We start from the raw sequence: 14,476 nt of genomic DNA on the forward strand, positions 1-14,476 counted from the left end.
TTCTTTTCTTTTAGGTACCAACTGCTATTTTGATTGAACTCTAGTTAGATGTTTTCCAAATTAGCTTTTGACTAAAATGCTTTTGCATGAAGCCCAAACATGCTATTCGGATTAGAGGGTTAGTTAGGATGCCCAATGTGTTGATGAATATTATTAACCAATAATTGATTTTGCTCACATGTTGAATTTAGATGTATGCTATCTCTGTTGTTCAGTTATTGATGCTATCAATTTGTACTGTAACTCTTGAATGTTTAAGAATTATTGAGTTAGTTAAATTGAGGTTCTTCCCCCGCTTTGGTCAGCCTGTGTTGTTTGTATATGCTTATCATTTGGTTTTGAGATTAATCTATGTGATATTAACATTGTTAATATAGGGAAATAATCTTTCTAATTTTACGAAAAGGCGTGGGTATTCATGCCCACAAGGGTAATGATGCATAAAGATTACTGACTCAAAGATTTTGAAATTTGATTTGTTGTTCATGTTATGTTGTTGCTGATCAGACTATGAGTACAGATTGAGTATATGGTGGAATCACTCAAAGTGTAATCAAAAGGTCCATCGAACCTCTAACACGTCCCCTTATAAAATAAATTACTAAAGACCAAATAAGTCCAGACGAGCTCACAGTGTCAGATTGCTTTCTCTTTGTGAGAGCTCCTTCATAGTTTACCTCAAAGCTGAAGCGTGTCTCTGTCTCACAGCCTCAGAATATTGTTCCCAATAAAGCTCACTTCTGGAATACAACCAGCTCACAAAGAAAGAAGGCACCCTCAAACCAGTATGCCCCATATCTAAAGGTGATCCAATTCCAACCTATATTTTGGAAGCAACATTGTACCTAGTTTTCATACCTTGACCACCCAAGATGATGGCTGGCCTCATTTTCTCCTCTTCCATGGACTTCTGTTGACATAAATATTGGGATGCATTGTATCCTTTATAAAAATGGGCAACTACATATTACAAAACAATATTATTCATTGATGTTTTTTGTTTATTTAGATCATTTGGATAGTATAGAGAAATAACCATGACGGGTGAAATATCTACATTTGTGAGAAGAATTCAGCAGTTACTCTTATGCCAGGACTCTTTTCCAGTCTCGAACTTTGGGTATATCATTTAATACCCAGTGGCTTATGCGCCCTCGGCTGTTTCCTCTTTTCTGATGAATTATGTGTATTGGTCATCTGCTTCTGTCACACTGAGTGAATTTCTATCATGGGGTATGGCCCTCAAAATTTTAGGATGTTTTGGAATGGTTTGTGCTGGTTTCCCCTCCAGTCCATATTTTCTTCAGCTCAGAAAACTTATTCTGCAATGCTCTCGTTAGTGCCTTACATATTAAAATATCAGCCATTTGAAATAGCTGAACCACGTGACTTTGTATTTCGTGCTTCAGGTGCTACCATTCTGTACACAGATATGCTCTCTGTAATTCTATTATTGCAAGACACCTTCCGACCTTCCTGCTGTTTATACATAGCAAGTGTGACAGATTCTCATTAAATACTGGATTTCATCAAGAGGAAGAGCCAGAAGTTTGATAGAGGTCCATTGCGACCAAATGTTCTTCCGGCTGGTGAATTAGTGATCAATCCCATCAGAAACACTCATCCCCAATGTGGAGGTCAACCTCACTTGCTCTAAGCAAGCGGAGCACGTTACTTTGGGGATGGTAAAAAACACCTTTTCACAAGACTGTTTCACCCCCCGTACCAGTCAATGTGTTCCACCTTGACCATCTCCAATATTCTGCCAGCCTTTGCGTGACGGTTCCACAGCCATGCAAGGGCCAGCAGTATGGGGTGTCAGGTGCCCCCTGGAGGCCCCTGCACTGGCTATGCACTTGACATGGGAAGTGCTGGGTCCCACATGGAGAGTCCTGTAGCACTTTCCAATGCACACATTACATACAGTAATAACCGCAACCTGTGTTGCTGCACCCATCACAGCACCTCATTACAGCCAGATCACTTACAATCCGGCTGCAAGGTTTTGGGCCTCTTTCCAGCTTGCTCAGCATATGGAAAATTATGTTTCCACTGACAGGCCTAGCAGTGAACTCCTAATTGGGCCTGCAGGGTTTAGACCACAATGGTGGTCTTACTGTGGAGGAAGTTTGAAAAGCGTCATCTGCCGGTCAACAAACTCATGATGGGTGTCCAAGGGTGTGTATCATATTTATTTTGGCGTTATGATCACATTTGGTACTGGTGTATGTCCTATCTTCATAGTAATTGATTTTCTGCCAGACTTACTCCACATGCACAGTGCAGACTTTAGGAGGGGGACCTGTTATATATCTGCTAGGTCATTTAGTACAGTGCATGTATGGCCAGTCATGTCCTCAATACTCTTACATGGGTCTACTATGGCATTCATGTACATTCCAGTATAGAAGTGAATTTGCAACATGGTGTACTGTTGTTAGTCTACAGTACAGGCATGATGGGGTTAAGCGCTACTAAGTGGGGCATGTTTAGTGTTAGTTGAGTAGTTGTGTCACCATTTCTCATGATTCTGCCCCATTGTCTATGACAGCAGGTACATTAGTCTTCCGATGTGTGCAATTCGATGCATTTGACAAATGTATGTGCAGCCTACAGGTATGTCAGGCATGTGTAGATGGGATATAGTTGTGGTTCGCACCACTTGGGCGTGATTTTATGTGGATTGTGCCTGAGTCTTGTACACAATGAATGAGGTGGGGATGTGCCTAACTGTGATGGTAAAGTCGGATTTTTAATTACTTTTCTAAACTCCCCTTTAAAGAAGTTGGTATTTTTCTGCCTAAATGAAAGGTGACTCTTTGCCTGTGTCCAGGGTCACATTACTGATAATAGCTCTCCTGTGGTGTAATGTGTATTCCTTCTAGACATTGGAAAATGGGCCTTGGGTATGGGCAGGGTATTCCTCTCCTGGGCAGGAGGGCCAGGGGGAGTACTCAGCCCTTTAAGATCTTCAAAGTGTAGTCTGAGGGTGATACCCAGCCCATTCCTGATTTCTGAAGATACCTGCCCTATCACTGGCAAATGAAGCCAACACCTGGCCTTTGTTTCCATAGACCAACTGAATCCAAAGCAAAGGAAAGGTGGAGAACTGACCAGAATCAATTTAGGTTACGACAAAGGTGTTGTTCCCCATGCACAGGCTGCCACTAGGTATAAAAGTGGCACCCCTTGAACCTCTCATTAGAACACTGCTGGACTTGTGGAGACTCAGAAGAAGGACTGCCCTGTTGTCTGAAGAAAAATTGGACCTGCTTTCCTTGAACCCAGGGCAGACTAAATTTTTTTGCCACATACTGAGTGATGCTTTTATGTCAAGAGAAAGATGAGCAAAGACGTAGAGCGGGCCAGAGCCAGTTGGCACCGACACAGATAGGGTAGGTAGTGGGTGAAGTCGGGCTTGTACGTCCATCAGTGTGCCACAGCAGCCACCACTCCGCTACTGCTGCTGCCACCACTTCTTCCACTGCTATCGCGACTGCTGCTGCCCTTAGCACTGCTTCCCCACCCTACTCTACCTGCCGCAGGAGGTGCCAAGTCGTGGATTTCATATCTTGCAGCATGTAGGCATAGTTGTGCGGTGTGCAGCTTGTGGCCTATGCACCTAATGTAAATGCGTGGCGTGCAAGGGATTTCTTTGCTGCAGCCGCTCTGACTCCCTTGACTCCTAGGTCTGGTCATATACTGAAAACCATGAAAACTGTATGACTCTGGAAAGACCATATAACCCCATATTCTGCCTGTGCTACACTGCTTTTAGTCACTCACTAGCCCAGAGAGTCTCTGCATCTGTGTGGCCACTGTGGCCTCCTCCAACTTCAACCTCATGCTGTAAGACTTTTAAAGTAAAGGGCCTGGCCTCCTCCAACTTAATTTTTAAGCTGCAAGATTATAAAGTAAAGTAAAGGGTCGGAGGCCTGAAGAAGTTGGTAAGACCACTGGGGGCCCTGCTTAGTACGCAACAACTCTCTCTCCCCGCTGTGTGCATGTGAAGCAGTGGCCATAGCCAAGCATCAAGAGAAAAGGGTGAAATAAGTTACCACAGAGCAGGGGATACAGTCTTAGGTTCTGTACAAGGTTGCGCCCCAGGTTTGGGGAAGTGGTCCTACCAATTTTGGGTGTGGCTTGCATCCTAGGTGAACTCCCCTCCCTGCTACTTGCAATTGCGAGTAACCCCTTCACCCACAGAGCCCCACAGCAGCCACGGAATTTCCAAGTCCCACCAATGCCCACTAAGTCCTACCAAGAACCCTCTTAGGGGGTCAACTTCCAACACTTTTGTGACATCACAGCACTATTTTGTGCTTGTGCCCCTCTCCTGCCCAGACAAGGCAAGGTAATCTACTCAAAGGAGAGGTATGGTGGTACATTGTGACTGAGAAGCTCCTCACCGCACACAGTAATTTTAACCACAATAATTTTGAACCAGCATTTGGCAACCTTCAGAATAGTGTACCTATAGTGCTTAAACGAGTGACTAACCATCCCTGCTGCTTGTGTCCCCCTCCCAGCACTGCTTATAGGATGGGAGATGTGGCACAGATTCCCAGATGCAAGCCTTAAGCTGTACACTGCATCTTGCCACCTGTGAACTATGCCCCGCCACTGAAAGGTTCCACAACTCTTAACGTCTCCACTGAAGGGGCAGTGTAAAGAAAGCTGCCACAGGGGTCTACAGTAAAAATGAGGACGAAAAGCACCATGTGAGTGCAGCTACATGCTCACCAATGTCCACACTACTCAGCCAAAAGGAAAAAGACAAGCTGTTATACCCAAGTAAAAGGGGACTGGGAAAACCCGAACATCACCCAGCACTAAAATAGATAGCAGTCATGCTCCAGCAATAGGAGCTCCTCACCAGGTCCAGGTTTGCAAATATTACAGCTGCACTCCTGTAATGTGCAGAAATGACATCAGAGGGTATCTAGCACCACATGCCAAGGATAACCCATGTATGCCAACTGAGGAAATCCTATACCCAGAGCTCACTCCCTGTAGATTGAGAAGTGAAGTGCTCTATGAAGTATCCCCTAGTCAACTAATTGCCAGACCCCTACCACTAAGCTTGAAGATTGTAAAAGTGGGGAAAGAGATGGTAACTGCAGCCGACGCTCCATAAAACTCCTCGGCGAGAGCGGCACATGCTACCACAGATAATGAAGCTAAGGCCCTCATTATGCTATTGTTCTACCATTGCCCCAAACGCCACGGCATTGGCTGCCAACATACCATCGCTGCGGCTACCGACCGTCCATTCCATTATGACTGCAGCCGGAATTCCGCCAGAAGGCTACGGTCATGGTGGCGGACAGTGGACGGCGGACGGCAGATGGTGGTAAGGTGGCACTGCTGCTAGCAGCAGTGCCATGCCAGCAAAACACCTCCTATTGTATCATGTTCCATGGGGGTGGGGGGTGTTGTGTGCGTATGTTGGGGTGTGTGTGATGTATCTGTGTGTGAATGCATGCATGCATGTGTAATGCGTGTGAGCATGAGTGGGGGTGTGTGTATGTGCATCTTGTGTCATGTGAATGTGTGTGTGTGTCTGGATGTCTGTTAGTGAGTGTTGCTGTGAGTGTGTATGAATTTATGAATGCGTGGGTGAATGTGTGTATGCGTGTGTGGATGGGTGTGTATGTATGTGCGTGTATGTGTGGATATGTGGGGGGTGGGAGGTGGAGGGGAAGGGTGGGGGTGGGATATGGGGTGGAGGAGGGGGCAGGAGAGACCCCTATCAGTGCCAGGGAAGGAATTCCCTGGCACTGATAGTGCCTACCGCCATGGTTTCCGTGGCAGTACAAAAAACACGGAAACCATGGCAGTGGGCGGAGTCGAAATGCCATGGGCGGCCTAGTGACAGCCGCCGGGCTACAGACTGAAGTCTGCAGCCCGGCGGTCATTACCGCCGTGGTGGTCAGTGTGTTGACTTGGCGGTTGGGCTTTGGCCAAACCGTCAATGTCATAATAATGGAGGTAGGTACCGCCAGCCTGTTGGCGGTAATACCTCCACTACAGCACCAACCGCCGGGGGTCGTAATGACCCCCTAAGTCTTGATTGCAACCTCTTCAGATATCTGTAGTGGCTTCATCCCCTCCTGGACAAATAGGAAAGTCTAACCAAGGTGACACAGCAGAGGTGCCAGAAGACCAAGATAATCAATCCACAACCAAGCAACCCATGTCTAGTTGGCCCTTACAAGTAAGAGAAAGGGTTGAAGACCTGGCCCAGGTTGGGGGGCTGACACCTCCAAAAGCCCAGCTGGCACCACCGCCTTCTATAGAGGCCCTAGAGGAGGTCACCAACATAGACCAACAAGGTGAGCAAGGAGAAAGATGTTCATTGGTCAGTTGGTACTTAATCATCCCCGACTCATGCTTCTTCCATCAACAAGATGCAGTCTCAAATCCAAACCTAGACCAGGAGTGCCCCGCCATGTTTCCACAAAATGAAGCGCTAATAAGCATTAATAAAACCATAAACACCATGGGAAAAGTAGCACTGCTACATGCTGACAAATTAGATATGCAAATTTCCATCTTATAGACCATCACCACAGAATTGATGACAAATTGGTTTGCCTCAGTGGCCTAATAGTCAGGGCGCAAGAATCAGCTCGATTGGAGCTGAAGCAAGATCCTTGTGCCTGTGGGCCAATTTAAATGAGGAGCTCCTTGACTGAGGATCTGAAAAGGGAAACCAGTGGCCCAATTGTCAGAAACATGCTGACCCCTTAGCAAAGTCATCAAGTCCATGCAACCCCTAGAGAGCGGTTTAGTCTCAGCAGCAGACCCAAACTCGGATTTGTTTGCCCAGAATTTAGGTTTGAAAGGATAGCAAACAGACAAGTAGGCTCTGATCATACAAATCAACCACTTGAGCTGGTGACAGCAGGCAGGACCCAGCATCAGCATCAGCAGGGCTCTGAACAAGAGCCCACTACTACTGCCACCAACTTTCCAAGCAATGACTCCTATGTACTGGCCATCATGGGTGCCCCTCTGTTGAAGAAAAATAAAAAAGACTGAAAAAAATGAACAAGAGCAACAAAAGTAGAACCTCAAACTTTCTCCGCTGCCTTTCACATGACAACCAAGAGCCAAAGAAAACAACTGATCCATCTATAACAAAATCTAATAGGACCCCTGATTGAAGCTGCAAAGAATCCGCAAGCTATGATGTGAACCACAATATACGCTCCAAATCAAGCCCTCAATGCAGAATTAAGGCTGTGCTAAAAAATGGATGACCCATCCCCCATTGTATGTGCTATTGTATGTACAACTCTATTAAGTGATAATACAGTGGAAACTACTGACATTTCCTCTGTGTGGACGCAAACAATGGCAATCATCACAGAACTGGGAATAGCAGCTGCAACATATAGGCACCATTTGGAGCAAGGGAGAACAACAGAAGGCCTCTGCATCACAACAGGGAACATGGGCAACATTATGGCATGAACATCACAAGGTGGCGGTCCAAGGCACCAGCCTAGAACCTTAAGAGGCAAAGAAGCATGAAATGGAATTGCAGTGTGACATTAGGCTGAGCATTAGCCCAGAAGATAGGAAGGGCAAGGTACAATGCAATGGCCAAATAGTTGAAATCAATTAAAAAAATATATATTATGAGGAAGGTAGGGCATTCTCAACAGAGGGAACATCATGAAACTCTGTGCCAACATGCCAGGACTTGAAGAAATTACCTCTGATGATATTGACAGAGTGGAGTTCCTTCCCCCAGAAACTGGAGAGACAAATGAGCGCACTGAAATGACCTTCACCAGCTCCGCACCAGTGAATGCATTGAGGAGGAACAAGATGTAGCTGGAAAAATGGGGAATGAAAGTAATAGTCCCCACAGTGGTAAAATACCCGCCTTTATCATAGGGAAAGATGTAACCACCAGCAAAACTTTAGGCCAAGGGCTGGAAAGTAACAATAAACCAAGGTATACCAGCATCTGTCTTAAGAGGCACTAAAAAGGGAATTCGACCTCTGCCAATTGCAGAGGGTGAACTAATAATAACAGCAAACAAACAAGGGGACAGCTGCCGTTGCGATCCACAGCAGATGAAACGTACGGACTGGGCTTGGCTACCAAAGGCTCCTAACTCCTGACCCTAGCATGCAGCCAGCTGAAAACTCTAATCATGCATTAAGGTCTTATCTGAAAATTAGCTCATGGAATATAAGAGGTCTAATTGACTGAAATCAAGGAGGTGACCATCAACAAGTTGAAGAAATGTGACATCATCACCCTGCAGGAAACTTGGATACTCCACTCATCTCCTTGGTCTGACTTCACTGTTTACGAAGCTCCTGTAAGTGCTTCACATATAGGGGTTCATGCCTCTGCCGGTGTGTTGATCCATGAGAAAAACGAACTGGCAGCAACTACCATGGTACTCCGCACAGGGAACAGTGACAATATAGTTGTCAAAGTATATTTGGCTAGGTCCAGTAAAGTAAGGCATTGGCTTACCTTTATCGTAGGGTGTTTCTATCTCCACCAAAACAAGAAGGAAGGCGACCTTGGCCTTGTTGCTCCCAATTTTGAAGATCTAGCAGCTTTGTATTCAGATGATATGTGGGTCATGATGGGAGACTTCAATGAAAATCTAATGTGCGCAGAGTTAAACTGCACATTTGTGGATCTCGATGACCAAACTGGTCAGGGTCAGTTGACTGACCTCCTGTATGAGTTATAGGGACATGACAAGCTTTCAGTGACCTTTCCCTGCAACTGTCTAACAGGCAACTGACCACTATTAAATGGACCTGCCTGAACCCTGCCAGTGGCCTCTCGTTGAGTGAGTCCTGAACCCCAAGAGTGACCCCATGGTCCTCAACCCTTGGCTGATTTTACAGTGAACTACTCCAAAACCAAAAGCTGCAAGAACTGAACTCCAAGGGCAAAACAAGAGGTTCTGGGCTCCTCACATCAAAACACATGTCCCAGTCTCCTCCCACACCCAAGCGGACTTCCCGAGGCCAACACAATACCTTCATCCAATTGCCAACTCACCTTTTCCAGACACAGACACCAGACTTCACCCTACAGAGATCTTTGCATCAAAAACAACTGCCCCACATTTACCGCAATATGGAGTTCTGATCGTTGACCAGCTCTTCTCAAACCGACAACCACACCGATGTGAGGTTCTGACTGAGGTCTGGGCCTTCAGCAACCTGCCATCAGAGAGCCCCTTTCCAAATGGATCAAGTGTGCTTTCCAACCGCCAAATACCTCATTGAACAGTGCTTCTCGCCTGAAAACTGGACTAAGGCCCATATTTATACTTTTTTGTGCCGCATTTGCATCATTTTTTAACGCAAAAGCAGTGCAAACTTACAAAATACAATTATATTTTGTAAGTTTGCGCTGCTTTTGCATAAAAAATTACGCAAATGCGGTGCAGAAAAGTATGCATATGAGCCTAAGTTAGAAAGTATACTTTCCACCAGGACGAACCTGGTGCCTGTATCCGACCCGTGCTCCTTTGTGGGCAGCCATAGCTTTTGATTTTGACCCTGTTCAGTGGACCCAAATAACCATGATATCTGTTTTGTGTTGTTATGAGCTTTTTCTACTGAAAAAAATGAAACATTCATATTGGTGTAATTTTCTTTATTAAAAATGTAAATGTGTTCTATTTTTTCTAAATTAGTTTGAGATTTTTATTGTGTTGTGTTTCCATTTTTTTACTGTTTAAGTGTTGCATAAATACTTTACAAATTTCCTTTAATTTGAGCCCCAGTGCTTCTGTATCAACTTCCAGAGGGTTAAGCACTGGATTATTGAGTGACTTTTGTGGCTCACAATAAAAACAACTGTGTTTATTACTTGAGTGGGGCTCTCACCCCTCCCAACTAATAAATCAATTTTCTTACAATTTGATCTTTCAATGTAAATAGTATAATCTGAGACATTCATATTTTTATGTTTTTCTGCTATTTTTTTTAATGTGTGTTTATATAGGAAAACATGCTAAACATGCTATGAATATAAGGCCCTGAAATTACTCAGACTTAAGAAGGGCTCAGTGCCAGTGCTCTTTCCCTAAAACAAGGCATTGTCTAATTGTAAACCAATTAGCCTGGACTTTAGTACCAATGTAAGTCTCTAGTAGATAGCACTCCTGCTACCTAGAGAATGGATATTAAATAGGGCCCCTTAGGGCTGCAGCATATGTTATGCCATCCAAAGGGACCCACACACAAATTAGACACAGACTACCATCGCAGGCTGCGTGACATGGTGCAAACCATGTTTGAAAACGTGACATGGAACACCCCTGTGTGCCATGCCAAAGACACTGCATGGACCATATGTACATCACCCCTACAGCAGGCCTTCGAGCCCTAAGGCAGGGTGCATTATAACACGTGACGATACATCTTTGTGAGCGGATATGCCTCTGCAATGCCTAGTACCATTGCTAGATAGTACAAGTGAGCAGGGAAGCCATCTTCAGGTATGTACTGAGCACTGGTCAAACAAGTTACCCAGCTACATAATGGCTTCACTGAAACCTATGGTGTTTGGTAACAAACATCTCATCTTGAGTAATCCATACTGATGCAATTATTGGATTTACTATGACATGCACCCACAGGGCACCTGTGCAGGGTGTGCTGGCTGACTGGTCTCATCCTGATTGGCACCGCAGACACATTTCTGAATCCCCGCAAGTGAAAGCCCAAACTCTCTGGATGTCAGGAACAATGCCTGCTCTGGAGTTAATACCTCCTCCAGCAGTAAGGCTATCAAATCAGCATAGCAAGGCAGAGGCTTCAAAGCCTCTGCTGCATTTGATATGCAACCTCTGCTTCCTCCAGGTCTGGAGAATGTCACCCCTGCCCTTAGACCCAATTTGTCACCAGGACAAGTGGGAAATTAGATAGTCAGGGGGCATGTTACACTGTCAGGCTAGTCACACCCCTAGGGTAGGCTACCTGAAGTGAACATGAAAGGAAGAATTTCACCATCTTGTGTGTGGTGCAATAAGGAACTATGGGGCAGGGTTATGCCCACTCCTCGCAGGAAGTGGTCTTATAGGGGGCGTAGTGACCCCAGAGGTAAATAGCCCATTAGCTACTTCCTTACACTCCCCTTAACACCACTAAATTTAGTATGGGCCTCTGACACCAGGAAAGCAGATCAAGTAAATACTTTGACTAATGGGAACCAAGGAAGTAAGAAGAAGGACCAAGAGAGCAAGAACTGAGGACCTACACCAAAGATTGACGCCAAATCTTGCCAGGCTGCTTGCACTTCCACAATGGCTGGAACCAACTTCACAAAGAGATGAACAACCGCCTCAAACCCTTGGGGGACTGCCCAGCATCTCAACAACTAGGAAGGATTTCCCTTGAAGTAGAGGAGCTATCAAAAAGCAGTGGTCCGGTCCACCATGTTGCTGGCCATCGTGTCCAGCAAGGGAGCAACTTACCAGGAAGAGGCCACGGAGGTTCTAGGAGTTCAGTCACATCTACTCAGTCAGTTTTGAGAGGAAGACCCATCCAGGAGCCTCACAGAACCAACACCCTGGGTACCGCAGCAGTTGCAGCAGTCAAGTCTTGTTGTGTCCATTCAAGACACCAACACTGAGGAAGACCGACTTGCACATCAGTGACTTCAGGGACAGTGAGACCAACGTCAGGAGTGGCCTAGCTGTCCTGTTTGCCACTCTTCTGCTAAACCAACTACAACAGTGAGAGCCTCTGACCGCCACAACCCACTGGTTAAAACACCTATGCACCTGAGCCCCCCCAGCCTGAGTTCACAGAAACCAATGGTGTCTGTGTGGTCCAGAGACCCTTAAAAGCTGAGCCCACCTTTGAGTTCAGCTGGACTGGTCCCCCAGTACTGCCTCCAGCAGCTTCTGCAGAAGACCAAGAACCGCGACAGCCTCTGTCAGTTCGATCCCGCCAGACAAACCACCACTGCAACCAATACTCCCAGCCCAGGTTTGAGTAGACCAATGGTGTCTCTGAGCTCCAGAGACCCTCAAGACCTAAGCTCCCCCTTTTGGGTTCAACCAAACTGGACCCCAGTCCATAATTGCAGCCTCTTTTTACAGGTACTGTTACCCATTGAGTGGAAAAGGTAGTGTTTGAGGCTACCACCGCAAGAAGCACTTCTGCACCTAGACAACCCAGGGCAGACAGAAGGGACCTGTTGGTGCATTCTTGGACCTTGAACCCTACTTAACTTAAGTCCTTAAATAGAGTCCTGGAAGTTGATTGTAAGTGACCCTATGCAGTGAATGTTTCTCCCATATGATAATATTACCGCATTCGAAGCTCATGCCTCAAATCTGCACTTTTTCTATGTTAGTGTAAAAAACTAACTCTGAAAGTGCTTATCTGATTCCAATGATCTTGGTGTCTAAAAATACATAAAAATATATTGATGTCAGATTTCTTCCTTGAGTGTGTCTCACTTACTGACTCTGTATGTGTGCAATGAATGCCTAACACTCCCCTTTGATTAGCCCAACCTGCTCGACTACCCTATCGCAAAAATAGAGCACTTGGTATTAGTGAAGAAAGCCTCTGTACATCAATGAGGGTCATCTGGAATATTTGCACAGTGTACCACCTTTTAGGTGCACTACATAAATAGCCAGCTTCCTTCATTCTTACAGATGGATAAACTCCTAATGTTTTTCTTCATTAAAGAGTTTAAACCTTCTAAAACTTGGAATCGGTATTTTCGGGGAATTATAAACGATCCGAATATAACTATTATTAAGAACTTTTCTTCACAATTTTATTGTACAAAAATACTATTAAAACAGTTATATAAATCTTTCATTTCAATTCCTTACATATAAAGGATCGTTCCTAATCCCACGTTGTATCACAGAGTTCAATTTCTAACAAAGAACGACATTTCTCTTCATAATACACTTATCTTCACAATGTGCTTAATGGTTTAAAAATTGCCGCCAATATGTGTTTTGGCGTATGGTTTACAATAACTACTTCTTCGGGGCATAGGTTTTGAAATAGGATATATACTCAAAGTTCGAGCCATGATACAGCATTTGACCTATTAGTTTCTTCTTTTATAAATGTCTCTTGATTTATCTCTTCATCTCGTATTGCCACAGTCAGCTATAAATAAACATATCATTTCAATTTTATCTTAGACATTTATGATCAAATTTGTTTCTCTGCTCTCCATTCTTAATTGAATCCTTCATGCATGGGGCTTGATAAAGCACCAGAAACCTGGACTAGTTGTTGACAGTTCTACGGCTACATCTCCTTTTAGGCGCTATGTCATCCTCCTTCATAAACTGATCTGATGCGAAGACTGTCAAACAGTGCAAACGCACCAACGTTCCTCTTCAAGTGTAAGTTTATGCTATTGGTTTCTTGCTGTCTTAATACTGAGGACCCCAGCAACACTATACTATTTCAAAAGTGTTGCAGTTCAGTGGACAACCCCTGAGGTGGTTCTGCTTCCCTCCCAATGGGCTACAATATAGTGAACATAGACTTTCATGAACTTTAGGGCGTCTGCTTTACATCTCCAAAATACTCAGCAAATAATGTGAAGAAGCATGTTTACTTCTAATACTTACAGGCGTATTGACTTTGTCAATGCTTTTTTGGGCAACGCAACCAGTGAGAGTGTGCATTCAAGGAGGTATAGGGCTATGTCCTGATTGATCCATGTAAGCACAGTACCGAAAAACAAAGTTCAGTGTTAGTGGCTTGAGAAGCAGGCTGGTTCTGCATGGAAGAGGAAATGATACCAAAGCTAACTTCCACCTTCCACATTACACCCATAGCACTAATACTTTATGTTGCATTAATGGAACCACTTCCTACTGATACACTTCAAATCAGCTGAAGGCAGTAAACAATGAGTTTGTTTGATCATATTTATGTTCATTCACAACAACTATTCTTGATACATTTTGGCAACAATTCTGCAAATAAAAGAAAAAGAGAGCAAAAACAAAAATGTAGTTCAGGTGAATGATTTTATAAAATCCGATGTCAATGAAGTAGAAAGTAGACAAGTTGGTGTTTCCTTGCATACCTTAAACAACACATAACCCCACTTATGGCTAATAATGAAAGGAGATGAACCCCGGGGGGGGGGTTTGTCTGATTAAAGTGGTATGAGATAATGGTTCCTTTCTAAAACACAAAGAGCAGAAAAAGAGGGTTGAGTGGAATCATCATTATAGCATTGAATCTTTATTCAAAAATAATTTCATGGTGATTGTAATATAACTGAAAATATATTCAAACTAGTGATTTGCTAAAATTGATTCCAGGAATTATTTGAGAAATATCACATGTAGTATTAGACTTTGCTGTGGTAAGCTATTATTTTTGGAGAGACATATAACAGAACTCTTAACTCCTGTTTATATGGATGTTGAGTGTTAGAAAACAGATTTTTTAAAGGAAATAGTCTGTATACTCACTG

This window comes from Pleurodeles waltl, chromosome 2_2, assembly GCF_031143425.1.
Source record: "Pleurodeles waltl isolate 20211129_DDA chromosome 2_2, aPleWal1.hap1.20221129, whole genome shotgun sequence".
Taxonomy (NCBI): domain Eukaryota; kingdom Metazoa; phylum Chordata; class Amphibia; order Caudata; family Salamandridae; genus Pleurodeles; species Pleurodeles waltl.